A 14,398-nucleotide genomic window follows, 5' to 3' on the forward strand; every position below is an offset into this window, starting at 1 on the left:
AGAAATCACAAGCTGCTTCCTCCCCCATCACACGACCATGTACTTTCTAACCATAATGTCTTGCTCAAATTATCCCATGAATTTTATATCTTATATTTATTACTATCAAAATGTAAGCTCCTTAGGGGCAGCTGGGTGGCGCAGTGGATAGGGAACCAGCCCTGGAGTCAGGAGTACCTGAGTTCAAATCCGGCCTCAGACACTTAACACTTACTAGCTGTGTGACCTTGGGCAAGTCACTTAACCCCAACTGCCTCACCCCCCCCCCAAAAAAATGTAAGCTCCTTGAGGGCAGGGACTGTTACTTTTATATTTATATTCCCAGGACAGTACAGTTCTTGGCACACAGAAGTATTTAATAAATGCTTTTGTATTTGTTAATTAATACATTTTCTAGTCTCATGCCTGCAGAGTTATGAGGCCATTTCCATCCATACCATCAATTATATTTATCATCACCATCATGGCAATGAGGGTTCAGTGACTTGCCCAGAGTCACGCAGCTAGTAAGTATCAAGTGTCTGAGGCCGGATTTGAACTTAGGTCCTTGGGAATCCAGGGCTGGTGCTTTATCCACTGTGCCACCCAACTGCCCCTTACCATCAATTATTTTCAACAATCCATGTGATGAAAGATAGAGGGGAAGAGAATATAAATCACTTTACAGATGGAGGGTCTGAGTCACAGAGAATTTAAATAACTTGTTCAAGGATACAAAGAAGGTCAGAAGTGGTTCAGGACTAGAACTCTCAAGTACAAGTCCAGTACTTTGTTAAGCCAGGGTCATAACTAGGAATTTTTGTACCTGGGCGAAGTACCACAAACCTCACCCTGTGCAAACAACACAAAGCTCACTTCCAGATGAGAGTAGAACCGAGGCCCTGGGACAATGGCATGAGGTTATTGCTGCCATGTGGGTAGGGGGTAGAGAAGTTCATTACAGCCCAATATTTACCAATCACCTATTTTGACTGATTAGTCTTGCAAATAAGGTGCATTATAACATCTGCTGTTTCTATGATTCTCTAGGTTCTCTAAGCACTGGCAGAACCCTCCAAATTCATTGCCCTGGTGCAAAGCCTTGGTCTCTCCATACTCATCACACCACCAGTCAAATCTATATGTTGTCTTATGGAGCATCTATTGGCATTCACTGGCTGTTGGCCCCCTTTCTGTAGATGTGGTTTTTTTTGTTTTTCTTACAAATTTGTGAACTTCTTCAGACAAAATGGGATCATTGGAACATTTATGATTTTTCTAAGAAATGTTTTAACAATTACTAAGGAATATGCAGTTATGTGGTCTTTCAGTTTAAGGGTTGACTGAGTATCTTTTTCATCATGTCCTGGAGGTTTTAACTCTTTCATCCTGGGTCCCTGCTCTCTTGATTGGTAAGTACTACTACGTTACCTGTCCTGATATTTCGGGCACACTCCCTCCAGGTTTTACTTTACACTCTCTTCTTGGTGTTTCACAGATATTCCCCCACTCCTCCCTATAAACTTTTTGGGTTCCAGAACCCCAGAAGATCACTTCTGCCACGGCTCTTAGAAGAGCTATGTCAGTCTATGGCTCCATTCAGCAACCCTATCCCTCCCCATGTGTATTGTCTACCCCTACTAGAATGTAAGTTCCTTGTGCATGAGGACTGCTTTTGTTTTTGAATATGCATTCCTATCACTGTGCTAGGTCCCTGTGTTTGGAAAGATAGATGTGTTCTCAGAGAAATTAGACTGTAAGGTGAGGTTGGGGTGATATGTAAGTCTGTATAAAACAAAGTGCAACATAAAAGACAAATGCAAAGGAGAGGCCCAGTCAGGTTTCTTGTGGAAAGCCTTGAATGTCAGGATCAGGAATTTAAACCTATTATGGTTTGCATTACTGCACATGTATAACCTACATCAAATTGCTTGCCTTCTCAATGAGGGGCTAGGGGAGGGAGGGAGAGAATTTGGAATTCAAAATTTTGAAAAATGAATGCTAAAAATGTTTCTATATGTAATTGGAGGAAAATAAAGCATTAAATAAATATATATTAAGAAATTTAAACCTACTTTGGTTGTCAATGGGGAACCAGTGAAAGTTCTTGAGTAAAGGAGTGACATGATCACATCTATGTACTAGGAAAATTAATATGAACAATGGATTAAAAAGAGACACTGGAGTCAAAGAGACCAATAAGGAGGCCATTACTATCCCACTGAAATCTGGTTTATATAAGCACTACTTACATCAAGGAAGAGACTATTCCATTTGTCCCAGGGGAGGAGGAAGCAGGAGCATTTTCCTTCAGGTTTTGTTGGCTTATTGTTTTCTTTTTTCTTCTTCCCATTTTTTACAGCTGAACAGTTAAATGCATAGTGACCATAAATTATAAATGAACAGTTTCAATGAGGCTGGTGATGGCAATGAGTGAAATCTCATTAAGTCGTTTAAGATCTAAGTGATATTGTTATTAAAGTGCTACATTAACAGAGCATTTGATCAGCTTTCTAATCTGTTATGTGAATTATCCTTGCAAGAGAGTACAGTTCTGATTGACACTCAGATCAATTCCTTTATACAGAAGAAAACAAAGTATAGTCGGATTTAAGTGACTGAAATAAATGGATCGGGAGGGCCCATGGCAACTATGACTTTCTTTTCACTGATTAATTATCTCTGCTTAATTTCTGGTAAGTAACTATTAGAATTAATTGGCTTTGCTTTTGAGCTGACATGATTATAAAACATTATCTTCTGGCTAATCTCCTGGTTAGTACTGGCTACTGGCCCTGAACCTTGGTTAGGTGATACTGATTCCTACATGGTTCTGAATGGATTCTCTAAATGGTTTTCAGGACAGCATGGTATGATAGTGGATAGAATCCTTGGCTTGAAGTTAGGAAAAACTAGGTTCAAATCCTATCTCTGACATTTACCAGTAATCCCCCCTAATCTCTATATGCTTCAGGCAACTCCTTATGATTTATTTGCTAAGTCTTTGGTGGCAATCTGCTTGATGGAGGGCCTTCCCCCACCAGGAATTCCCTATGTAGATGAAATTGCAGCTCTTTTATGCATTATTTACACTATCTGTTCACTTGGAAGTAATAATAAATATACCTGGCATTTGTATTGTGCTTTACATGAATTATGCCATTTGATCCATATACTATCCCTGTGAGGTGATGCATGAGGATCAATAATATAGGTATCACTATCACCCCCATTTTAGAGATAAAGAAATAGAGGCCTTAAGAAGTTGACTGATTTGTCCATGGTTATACAACTTGTGAGTGTCAGAGAAGGCTTCAGACCCAAGCTTCTTTTGACTCTAAATGCTCTTTCCACTATATCTTATAGCTTTTAAGGACTAATGAAGTTTATAGTGGTAGGTGACCTGGGGTTAGGGGACATTGAGGCTGGTCTTCATTGTGGTACTATTCTATTCTGTGACTGTCATGAGAATGGTATGCAGTCCTCGTGTGCCATCTTAGTTCACACCCACACTAAAACCCTCTAAAACCCTGAAAGTAGAATTTGCCTGGATTTAAATTGAAAGCAGGTAAAAGCAAAGAGTTTTCCATGACACCAATAAAGATGCTGCAGGGGAAAGGTATATTAGTAGTGAGACCATTTGAGTGTTCAGGACTCAAAGCCCTGAGTTATGGAGGAAATTAATTACCAGGATATCAAACACCAAATCCAGAAAGAGTTAGAGGCAAAGAAGAGTGTTCATATATCATAGGGTCATAGAATTTTAAGTTGGAGGAAATCTTAGAGATTATCTCTTCCAACTCACCCATTTTTCTGATTAGGAAACAGAGGCCCCAGTGGGTTATGTAACTTCTTTAAGGTTACATTGGTAGAAAGTGGCAAAGCTGAAATTTGCAATTAGCAATAATGAGTAATATTGTTGACTAGGGCAGGTGGAAACAATAGTTTTAAAACCAAAATGAGGTTTCAGAAAAACAGATAACAAACAGGCCAAGAAGATGCTGGAGCATAAGCAAACATTCATAAAGTTTGTCATGCCCAGTGAGTACATCTCATTCATATTCACAACTATGATTGTTAAGTTTGTGTCCTCCTCCATTAAATCCAATTCTCTTGGCTCTCTATTTAAAATAAGAAAGAAAGAAAGAAAATCCAGCATAAGAAATCTATAGTTAAATGATTTGGAACAGTTTGATTACAGGCTTCTATGCTCTTCCAGACCAGACTCAAATCACTGGGTCTTATCTTGTCTTGTCATTGTCATTTCGGGGCAATGAGGGTTGTCCAAGGTCACACAGCTAGTAAGTGTTAAGTGTCTGAGGCCGGATTTGAACTCAGGTCCTCCTGATTGATGTAGGGAACTCCCAGTCAGGAAGCCTACTAGCAATATAAATCATCAATTCTTCTGCAGCATATTGCCTTAGAGAATTTTTTGGAACACTTAAAATTTAAGTGTCTAGCATGAGGTCACATAGCTAAATATACACCAAAGTGGGGAGTTGAACATATGTTTTCCCAACTTGGAGACCAATTTCCTATTAATTATAGTATATTATTCCTCCTTAAGTAAATAGCCACCTTAAATCCCAAGATGTCCAATACCACTTATATCTGAGTTAGAAATCTATAGAGGTGGTCATTCTCTTAGTCCTTACCATTATTCCCAAACTCTTCTATCTCCATTATTTTGAACTCTGAAATTCCCCTCTTTGATGATAATGTCTTTCTCTTTTCCTCTATCCCTCCTTCTAAACAACTATTCTTGATCCTGAGACCTTTAGTTTTGACATTTCTCCCTGTTTGCTCAGATATCCCCTTCACTTTCCTCAACTTTTTTCTCTTCACAGACTTAACCCTATGGTTGACTAGCACACTTCTGTACTTTCTAAAATGACATTAGATAACTTTCCACACTGGTTCATCCCTACCAGCCAACTTTTCTACTACTATTTCTGAATTACTCGATACGACTGAAGGAAGCACTAATAGGGTTCACTATAAATTCATGTTACATAATTTTGTTTGGGGCTTCATTGCAGCATATCAGTCTATTTATTCTTCCCTTATTAACTATCATTTTCACTACAGCTGCCACAAACTTTCGCCTTTCTCTTTTTGATCCAAGAACTACCTTTTTACTGGTCTCTGCCATAGTCGATCATTTTACCTCTTTCTTGAGAAAATTGAGACCATATGGTATGAGCTTATACATTTCCCCAATTGTACACTTTAAAACACCTCTAAATTTTTCCCTCTCTTCTTTTCTTTTGCTCCATCTTCTGAGGAAGACTCAACTTTGTTCTAGCCAAGACCAGCTCTTCTTCTTTTGGTCTTGGGGACATCAACTCCCACTTTCTCCAAGAGACTGCCCTATCCACCATTCCCTCACTATTGGGTTTTTTCATGGCATCTAAAACATTCTCAGATGTCACCTGCCATTTTCTTTTCTTTTTTTAAATTTGTGCCTGTCATCCTATCAAGATATCTATCGTTTTTCATTGCCAAAATTTATGAAAGGGTGATCTATCTTGCTGCCTTCACTTCCTCAACACCCAGTCACTTCTGAACTCTTTGAAATATAGTTCCTAATACAACCACTGTCCTGAGACTGCCCTTTCAAAGGTTACCATTGTTGTTGTTTGTCCTCTATTTTATTTTATTTTATTTTATTTTTTGCAGGGCAATTGGGGTTAAGTGACTTGCCCAAGGTCACACAGCTAGTAAGTGTTAAGTGTCTGAGGCCGGATTTGAACTCAGAAACTCCTGAGTCCAGGGCTGGTGCTTTATCCACTGTGCCACCTAGCTGCCCCATTTGTCCTTTATTTTTGAAGAGGATCAATAACATCTTGGAGTGATGTCTTGATTCATGAGTGAATTGGATTTAAGTGAGGCAGAGTTGCACAAAATCATGAGCTTCACTCTTTCTTCCAGAGACATTGAAGTCCAGTGGCAAGACAAAAGTCAGGGTGACTGATAATTGCCAAGGATTCAGTGAATAACTTTGGTATCTTTGATGTCTGACCAAGTGCTAAGCTTTTCAAAATGCTTGCTTCAACTGCTTTAGTGGCCATTGGAACAAAGTGTTCTCATCTGCCCATTCTGCCAGGGGATGTCTTCACATGATTGAGATAGATACTTCCCTAACTCTCCAATGTGTTTGAAGTCTATCAGTTACCCTCAGTCTGGTTTAGCTCATCTGCCAAGATGGTTTACCAGAGTGTGGTCACTGTGCATGCTACAGCTTCTTGGAGCGACAGGTGCAAGTTGGGTGAATCAAGTGGGCACCAAAGGTGGGTGAGCAGCCCTGAAAAGGGCTTGGCAAGTCCTCATACCAGAGGCACTAGTCATTCTTGAATAACCTATATTCTACGTTACAAACGTTATTAAGAATATCTTTACTGCTAAATCAAATGGCCATTTCTTGGTCCTCATGATCTTTAACCCTTCATCTTTTGTCACCATTGATACTACTCTCTTCTTGAAACCCTTGGTTTCCATGACACTGCTCTCTTCTGGTTCTCTTCCTAACTATTTGATCCTTCTCAGTCTCCTTCGCTGTATCATCATTCGTCTTCTCTTGGCCATGTATGGCTGTCCTCTAATGCTCTGTTTTGGTGTCTTGGTCTCCTCCTCCACTTTCTCCTTTCCTCTTCTCCCCTTCCTTCCTTCTTTCCTTCCTTCCTTCCTTCCTCCCTCCCTCCCTTCTTCCCCTTCTCTCCTGTCTCTCTGTCAGTGTCTTTATCTTTGTATTACCCTTCTCTAGTTCTCCTGACCACTAATAATAAATATGCTAAATGAAGTAAAAGAAAAGCAATTAAAAAAGAAGCAAGAATCTCAAAAAATATAATAGCAGAAATGTCACACTATGGGCTCCCCCAATTAATTTTGCATTTTGTATACCTACCCAACTCAATGTTCCACCACCTACAAACATATTGTACCCACGCTCTCTCTACGTGGTGGTGACTCCAGTGGCTCAAGAGATAAGAGAAGGATGGTCACTCACCATGGTTTTCACCAACTGCCTAAACTCTATAGTTGCTATTGACTCTACACTATGTTTTATGCTCTGTGCACGGCACAGCTACACTGCCCCTTCCACCCCCCACCCCAACTATGTACACTACACTAGTGGTTACATATGGTAGTGGGCCAGCAGCTCCAGAGACAGGAGAAAACTAGATTTGTTTTCTTAGGCAGGATGACTACTCATCATGATACATTACCAACTAATGAACCTCCATTATTATTATTCGCTCCCCACTATATATATATCAGGGCAATGAGGGTTAAGTGACTTGCCCAGGGTCACACAACTAGTAAATATAAGTGTCCGGATTTGAACTCAGGTCCTCCTGAATCCAGGGCTGATGCTCCATCCACTGTGCCACCTAGATGCTCTCACTCCCCACTATATTTTGAGTTATAGGGAAAATGCTCAAATCAAAGCTCAACATCACCTCCAAGAACCTGATGTCAGGAATATGAGAGCTGGTGGGAAACACTATAATTGTCAAAATTCCATATCTCACTAGCATCTCCTCATCTTCGAGGTGCCCTCATCAAATGTATGCTCAGCTGCATTGTGTAAGGTCCCAATGTCTCCTTTTTGAGTAAGGAAAGAAAGGAGGAGAGGGCAGCTAGGTGACACAGTGGATAAAGCACTGGCCCTGGATTCAGGAGGATCTGAGTTCAAATCTGGCCTCAGACACTTGACACTTACTAGCTGTGTGACCCTGGGCAAGTCATTTAACTTCATTGCCCCACCAAAATTTTTTTAAAAAGAAAAAAAAAAGAAAGGAGGGAGATCTCAGAAGCATTGCAGTATATATTGGCTTTGTTACACTCCTTAAGTTTCTTGTTACTCCTTGAATCAGAATTTGTCTTCTCTTCATTCTGCTAAGTGGCATAACTGATTATTCTTTATATTTTTTCCCTTTGCTAGCTGTAAAACATCTGTCCTCCCCCCTTCTTCAATCTCCTGATATATATCTAGGTGGCATGGTACATAAGAGCACCAAGCTTGGAGTCAAAAAGATCTGGATTCAAGTCCTACCTCAGACATTTATAATTGTGTGACCATGAGCTAATCGCTTAAGCCTTCTCAGGTTTAATTTCTTCATCTTTAAAATCCAAGTAATAATAGCACCTAACTCAAAGGGATGATGTGAAAATCAAATAAGATAATATATTCAAAACATTATACAAACCTTAAAAATGTTATATAAATGTTAGCTATTTCCTTTCCTGTCTTAAGTCATAGAGAAACTAGGACTGATATTCATTTCATATTTAACTTGCTTTTCACTACTCTGGTACAAGAACCAGGTGTTCTTCTCCTTTTATTAATTTCTTCAGAGACATTCCAAGTTGGAAATAATTATCTGAGGTTAACTCTCTCTTTGGAGTAGGTGATGACTATTCTGAAATTTCAGCCATGGACTTAATCTGCACTGTCCCTCTTCATTACTTTGATTGAGTTCAGGAAGCAAACAGACTTGAAAGTTCCAAATTAATTTCCTTTATCCTGTGCCTTTACCATTTATGGAAATAACTTTCTAAAATCATTTTGGGTGGTTTCTGGAGCCCTTCCCTGTGATTTCTCCGGAACCACCCTCTGCCCCCACCCTGTGTTGTCTTTTTTTTTTTTTTGCTAGTAAAATATTAAATGTAAATTTAGCCCTATGAATGTATCTATATATGATTTATCCTGTTGTGGATAGATGGCCAGTTTGGGGATCAGGAAGACCTGAATTAAATTCCTGCCTCTACAACACTGAGGCGTTATGAAAGAGTTGGTTATTCAGTTAGTCAAAAATCACTTATTAAGCTCTTACTGTTGCCAGGTACAGAGGACATGTTTTCAACTCCTTTTTCTGCCACTTATTAACATTAACTAGGTAATAATGGGCAAGTAACTTCCAAGGTTCCTTCCAGCTCCAAATTTATGGTCCTATGAGCCTACAATACTATCTGTGTGATCCTGGGAAATTCACTGTTGCTCCCAGCAACTTTTTTTTTTTTTAACACTTTAAGTTGGAGACAACTCACAGATATGGATCTGTGAGGGGAGTTTCTATGCTAAAGTGTTCCATGTACTGATAAATTTGAAAGTCTGGATACCCTCCCCACCAAAGGTGTGTGTGTGTGTGTGTGTGTGTGTGTGTGTGTGTGTGTGTGTGTGTATGTACGTATGTGTGTGTGTAATGTACCTATTTTATGTGTATGTATGTATACATACATACATACACACACGGATATATCTGTTTCTTCCTGTATTATGTTTATCTTGTCTGGAATTTTTTGGTGGTTCTTAAAGCAATAATTCTCTTGAAGAGGGTCCACCTTTTAGAACTCCAAGATGTCCACCTGCTGTTTGAAGAAGTCTTCTTCATCCTCAGCAACAAAGCCAAGAGTTTGTTGTTCCTTCATCTCTTTTTTCTCTGAGGATGCTTTTGAAGTGGAGAAGCGGAAGGCACATCTTATGACACCGAATATAGTGAATCAAGGGGGAGGAAGCAGACTTGGGGAAGGAAAGACAGGGTCTAGGGATTTTCAAGTGGAGATCAAGAATCAAGATGGCTGTACTTCAAACTGGGCTGAGTTGCTTTTTATCTTTTTGAACTGCCCTGAGTTTGTTCTTTATTATTTCAAATGCTTCCAGTCTCTGTACTCTTTTCAACCGAACACAATTGTCCCTTGAGGGGAGGCATCTTTGGTAACTCATATATTTGTTTTTAAAGCCTAGGACCTTCCAGGGGTGGGAGGTGGGGGTGAATAAAGGAAGTGTTAGGTATGGAGCTTCAATGGCAGCATCTGCAGGCATTAAGCCTTGTAGAGAGAGCAAAGAGAGAATTGCAACAGCCAGTAAGAAAGTGTCTAAAGGTTATGAGTGAAACCCTCTTGGTTGATTCACACATGCATGTGCTACTAATCACTCTATGACAATAAACTTAACTTTCAGAAACTGACCTCTCCTTGAGTCCTATCCCCTTCTACTCTTCCTTTCCTATTTTGGAAAGTCTGAGAGAATTTGTCTCTTCCTTCCGTCCTTCCTTCCTTCCTTCCATTCCTCTCTGCTTCTTTCTTTCCTTCCTTTCTCTTCTCCTTTCCTCCCTCCCTCTTCCCCTTCCTTCTTCCCTTACCTCCTCCCTCTCTCTTTTCCTCTTCTTCACAATCATTATCATCATCATTTTCTTCTTATTCCTTTTCCTCCTCCTCTTCCATCCTTTCCTACTGCCTTCTTCCCATCATCTCCTCTCCCTTCATACCCTTTTATTTCCTCTCTCACCTTCCTTTTACATCTCCTTTTGTCTCAACCCTCTCTCCTTTTCCCTCTCTTCTTTCCCCTTTCTCCCCTTTTTTCCTCTTTCTTCTCTTCCTTTTCTTCCTTCTTTACCCCCTTCAACAGTAATTCTTAAGAACATGGGAAATTGATTCTGCTCTTGAGCTGATCTGAAATCTTCCTCCCACATGAGGCATTTCAGAACTTGGAATTGGTTTGGAAGATAATATTTATTGACTGCAGGAGTCAAAGTAGGATCCAAAGGGCAATCATCTTTAAATATTTAACCAGTAATAATCTGCTTCATAAAACTGACTGAGCATTTGTGGAAGATGAGACCACACTTACCCAATGTTGTTGATACAAGAGACACAGTTAATTGCTTACTCCCAAATATAACAAACCTATAAAAATCATTCTCAATCTCAACACATAAAAATTGTGTGTGCTTCTGGCTGAGTTTCTGGTGGAATGCTCATTTCTCTCTGCAGCAGTATCTATTGAGCATAGCTGTAACTTATCTCTGTATCTTCCCTTTGACTTGCATGCACAATATTTTCCATCGGTGTTACCACCTTAGCTCCCTAGTGGCAAATAGCAGTCTTTGTGAAATTCATAGAGATGTCCAGGTGCTCATCAGCTTATAAAACCTATCAGCTCTGCAGGAAATCCTTACAGCATGAAATATACCACATGGAACCAAGCAAATGAATGGTGAATAATCTATAAGTCTGCATAGGAAAGAAAGTTACCACTTTTCTTATTTTTCAAACTGTCTTTTGTGGATGTCGTAGCTGGAAAAGGAAGAAATTAGTGGCACTCTTACCACTAGGGCAGAAGATTGGAAAAGAGGAAAGGTCCAGTAGTCTATTTGAACTCAAGTTTATGTAGATCAGATGATTTTGATCTCAAAAATTCTCTAAGAAATCACTGGAGATGTGGTTCTTCACTAATGTTGTTGCATTTTATAGCTACTAAGAGTAGATTCTAGGTGCTGGTGGTAAATAATAATTTCAACTACCAGGTCAAATCTGTAAGTTCATTGACAACCTTCAGATTCAGTTTACAGTCCAAATATGTTATTCAGAATGGGATTCTTGGCTCTTTCTGTGTGTAACTCACTCTTCTGATAGTTTTAGATAGTGACTTTCTTAATACATTTTTAAGTGCCAAAATTTAATTTATTTTCAGATTTTTTTAAAGAAAAGCAGTTAAATGATTAGTTATCTTATATGATATTTTTATATAAAGGTTTGACAGATTTTTTTCTAAGAAAAAATCAGTAAAAATAAAATTGAGGGATATACTCTAATAATACCAATGTAGTAAAGCAATATGGTATCATGGAAGTACAATATGCTGTAGTTGGAGTCAGAAGATGTGGATTTAAATTCTGACAATATCATTTACTAGCTATTCGATATTGAGCAAATCTATTAATTTCTCTGAGTCTCAGTTAGACATGTACCTAGGATGAGATGAAAGGGACTTATCTTCTAGGTGCTGACATGTAACTACTGAGTGGCACAGCTGACCTAAGGAACCACCCACAAGGGCCCATCCTTTTTGGGACCTTCTTCTCCCTTCCCCAGACCCTGCAGGGACAGAGGCCATACTTCTTATGCATGGGCCAAAACCCTCCCCAGTGTATTTATACAAAAACTTAGACTCTCTTCTGCACTAAAGCTGCTACACCCTCTCCTTCACCCCCACCCCCCACAAATTTATCTATGTCAAACTCAAGTGTCCTTTCTCTACCCAGTCCTAAGTGGGTCCCAGGTATTTGATGAGTGTTGAACATACAATAGCCATTCAGTCAATACCTGTTGATTGACTAATTAATGACAGGGCTAGACTTCGAGATGAAGAATGGGTATCTTAGTATTGTGACATAGTAAAGAAATCACAACATCTGAAGTCAGAAGACATGCATTTGAATCAGTTCTATTTCTTAATAGCAAATTCCATTAAAGTTGATAGAATGTGTCGAATACATGATATCATTTGAGCTTTTCAATAAACCTATAAGGTAGGTGCTACATGTATTCCTAGTAACATTTTACAAATGAGATGCAGAAAATGATATAGTTTGCTTGTCATCACATTCCTAATGTTAGGGGTGGGATTTGAATCTAGTCCACCACTCTATCTGACTGAACAAGTTATTTCTTCTCTCTGAGTTCAAGTTTCCTTATTTGTAAAAGGGGATTGATACCACTCATAATACCTACCTCCTTTGGTTGTTGTAAGGAAAATGTTTTACGAAATTTAAAGTAACCTAGGCCTTAAGTTCATTTCTATAAGACTCTTTTCATTAATGAAGAATGATTACTTAATGATCTGTGCTGCATGAGGGGCAGAGTTTGTAAACACAGAGAAGAGAGAACTGTGTCCTTCTAGCTTCTGGCTTTGAAAGAGGAGATATGTGAGTCCAGATTCTCTTCAGAGAGAGGCCCCTGGAAGGAGAGAAAGACTTGAAGAAAAAGGCAACATGTAGAGAAGCTGGTGTCTTAATCATGTCTCTATGCCCAGCTTACCACATTAGAAACTTCAAGGTATTTTCCCTGAGTGAAATCTGTGTCTCTCTTTTATTGCTGAACTGAGAATTTTCACTTCTAGTAGGAGATCTAATTAACTGTATGCATTTCTGGTATAATCTAACCTGTATAACACATCTGATTTGTTTGTTTTCATTTTGGATAAATGAGTTTATTTCCTATTTCCTAAGTATGATGGTCTCTGTGGAACTACCATTTGTTAGGAAGGAAGTCAAGCCTATAACTTGGGAACTCCTCCATTAAAGGGATAGCTATCAGTAAAGCATTTGAACCTAAATTATAATTTTCCTAGACTAGCAATGTCTTTGGGGAGATTGATAGATACAATTATAGCACAATACCTTCCCTCTCTTTCTGATGAGAACAGGTTGGTTAGACTTATGAAACCAAACTCCTGCTTTGCTTCTATCAGTCATCAAAGATTCCCTTAGAGAAAAGTAGGGTGAGGAGACTCTAGAGATATTTATTTCCATCTCTCTTGTAGGGACCAAATTTAATATGTGGAGAGTTAATTGGGTGGCTCACCATAATATTGGGGTTCAGAAAATAATGAGGGACCTCCAGGTCCAAAACTTCCTCCCTTCCGAACTACCTTTTTAGTTATTTCTCCCAGGCCAATAAGAAAGGAGCTTAACAGCTTCTTTTCCAGAAACGAATCAGGTTTTATTAATGGGAATAAAATACACAGCAAAGGTGAAATTAATAAAGTCAAGGACAAGGGAATAGGGAAAGAGGAAAATGGACAATCCCCCTAACTCTAACAAAAACCTATACAATCCCCAAACTTGCTTCCAGCTCAGTTAATACAAAGGGCTGGATTTAACTCACCACCAGGGGTCTGTAATTTCTATGGGAGTCAGCAGCCAGTCACTAATCTGCTCTGAATGCTCCTCAAAAGCCAGAGAGGGAGAGGAAGTGTGTGTGTGTCTGCTACTTCCTGTTGAGGTCCCCTTTTCTACCTTTTTCTCCCTCCCCTAAAGGGGAGGTCCTTAAAGTAGAGTGACTGAGACTGGTTCCCTATTCATGATGCAGTCCACAGGAACGCTCCTTCTCAGGGTTAGACTAGGTTTAACAGGGTGGGCCAGGTGTGGTTCAAGATCTAATCACCTTAAGTGGGTACAAACACTATTAAGTCAATCAAGTCGGACCCCTGGGCATCTGCCAAATTCCATTATTTTGCCACACTCTGCAAATCACTTCTAGATTATGTGTGGAACCACATGACCTACAGAAGCAGTATCCCTTCCCAAGGCTAACATGCTATATAGATAAGAATCATATAAAAAAATCATATATGCATTGTGTTTGTGACCTTGTAACTATGTGTGTCACATATATTAATAAATATATTAGGTAAGGGAAGGACTATGCCTTATACTTTTCTCTATCCCCACCATCCTATGCAGAGGACATCTTTATGTATAATAGGTGCTCAGTAAATGTTTATTTAATTCAATCAATAAACATCTATTAAATACCCACTATGTCCCAGCCACTATACTAGGATCTGGGAATATACAAGGGCCCTGCCAAAATAGCTCCTAACCCCTAGGAGCTTACATAGGGATGGTGATAG

The sequence above is a fragment of the Dromiciops gliroides genome, chromosome 2 (genome assembly GCF_019393635.1).
Source record: "Dromiciops gliroides isolate mDroGli1 chromosome 2, mDroGli1.pri, whole genome shotgun sequence".
In the NCBI taxonomy this organism is placed as follows: domain Eukaryota; kingdom Metazoa; phylum Chordata; class Mammalia; order Microbiotheria; family Microbiotheriidae; genus Dromiciops; species Dromiciops gliroides.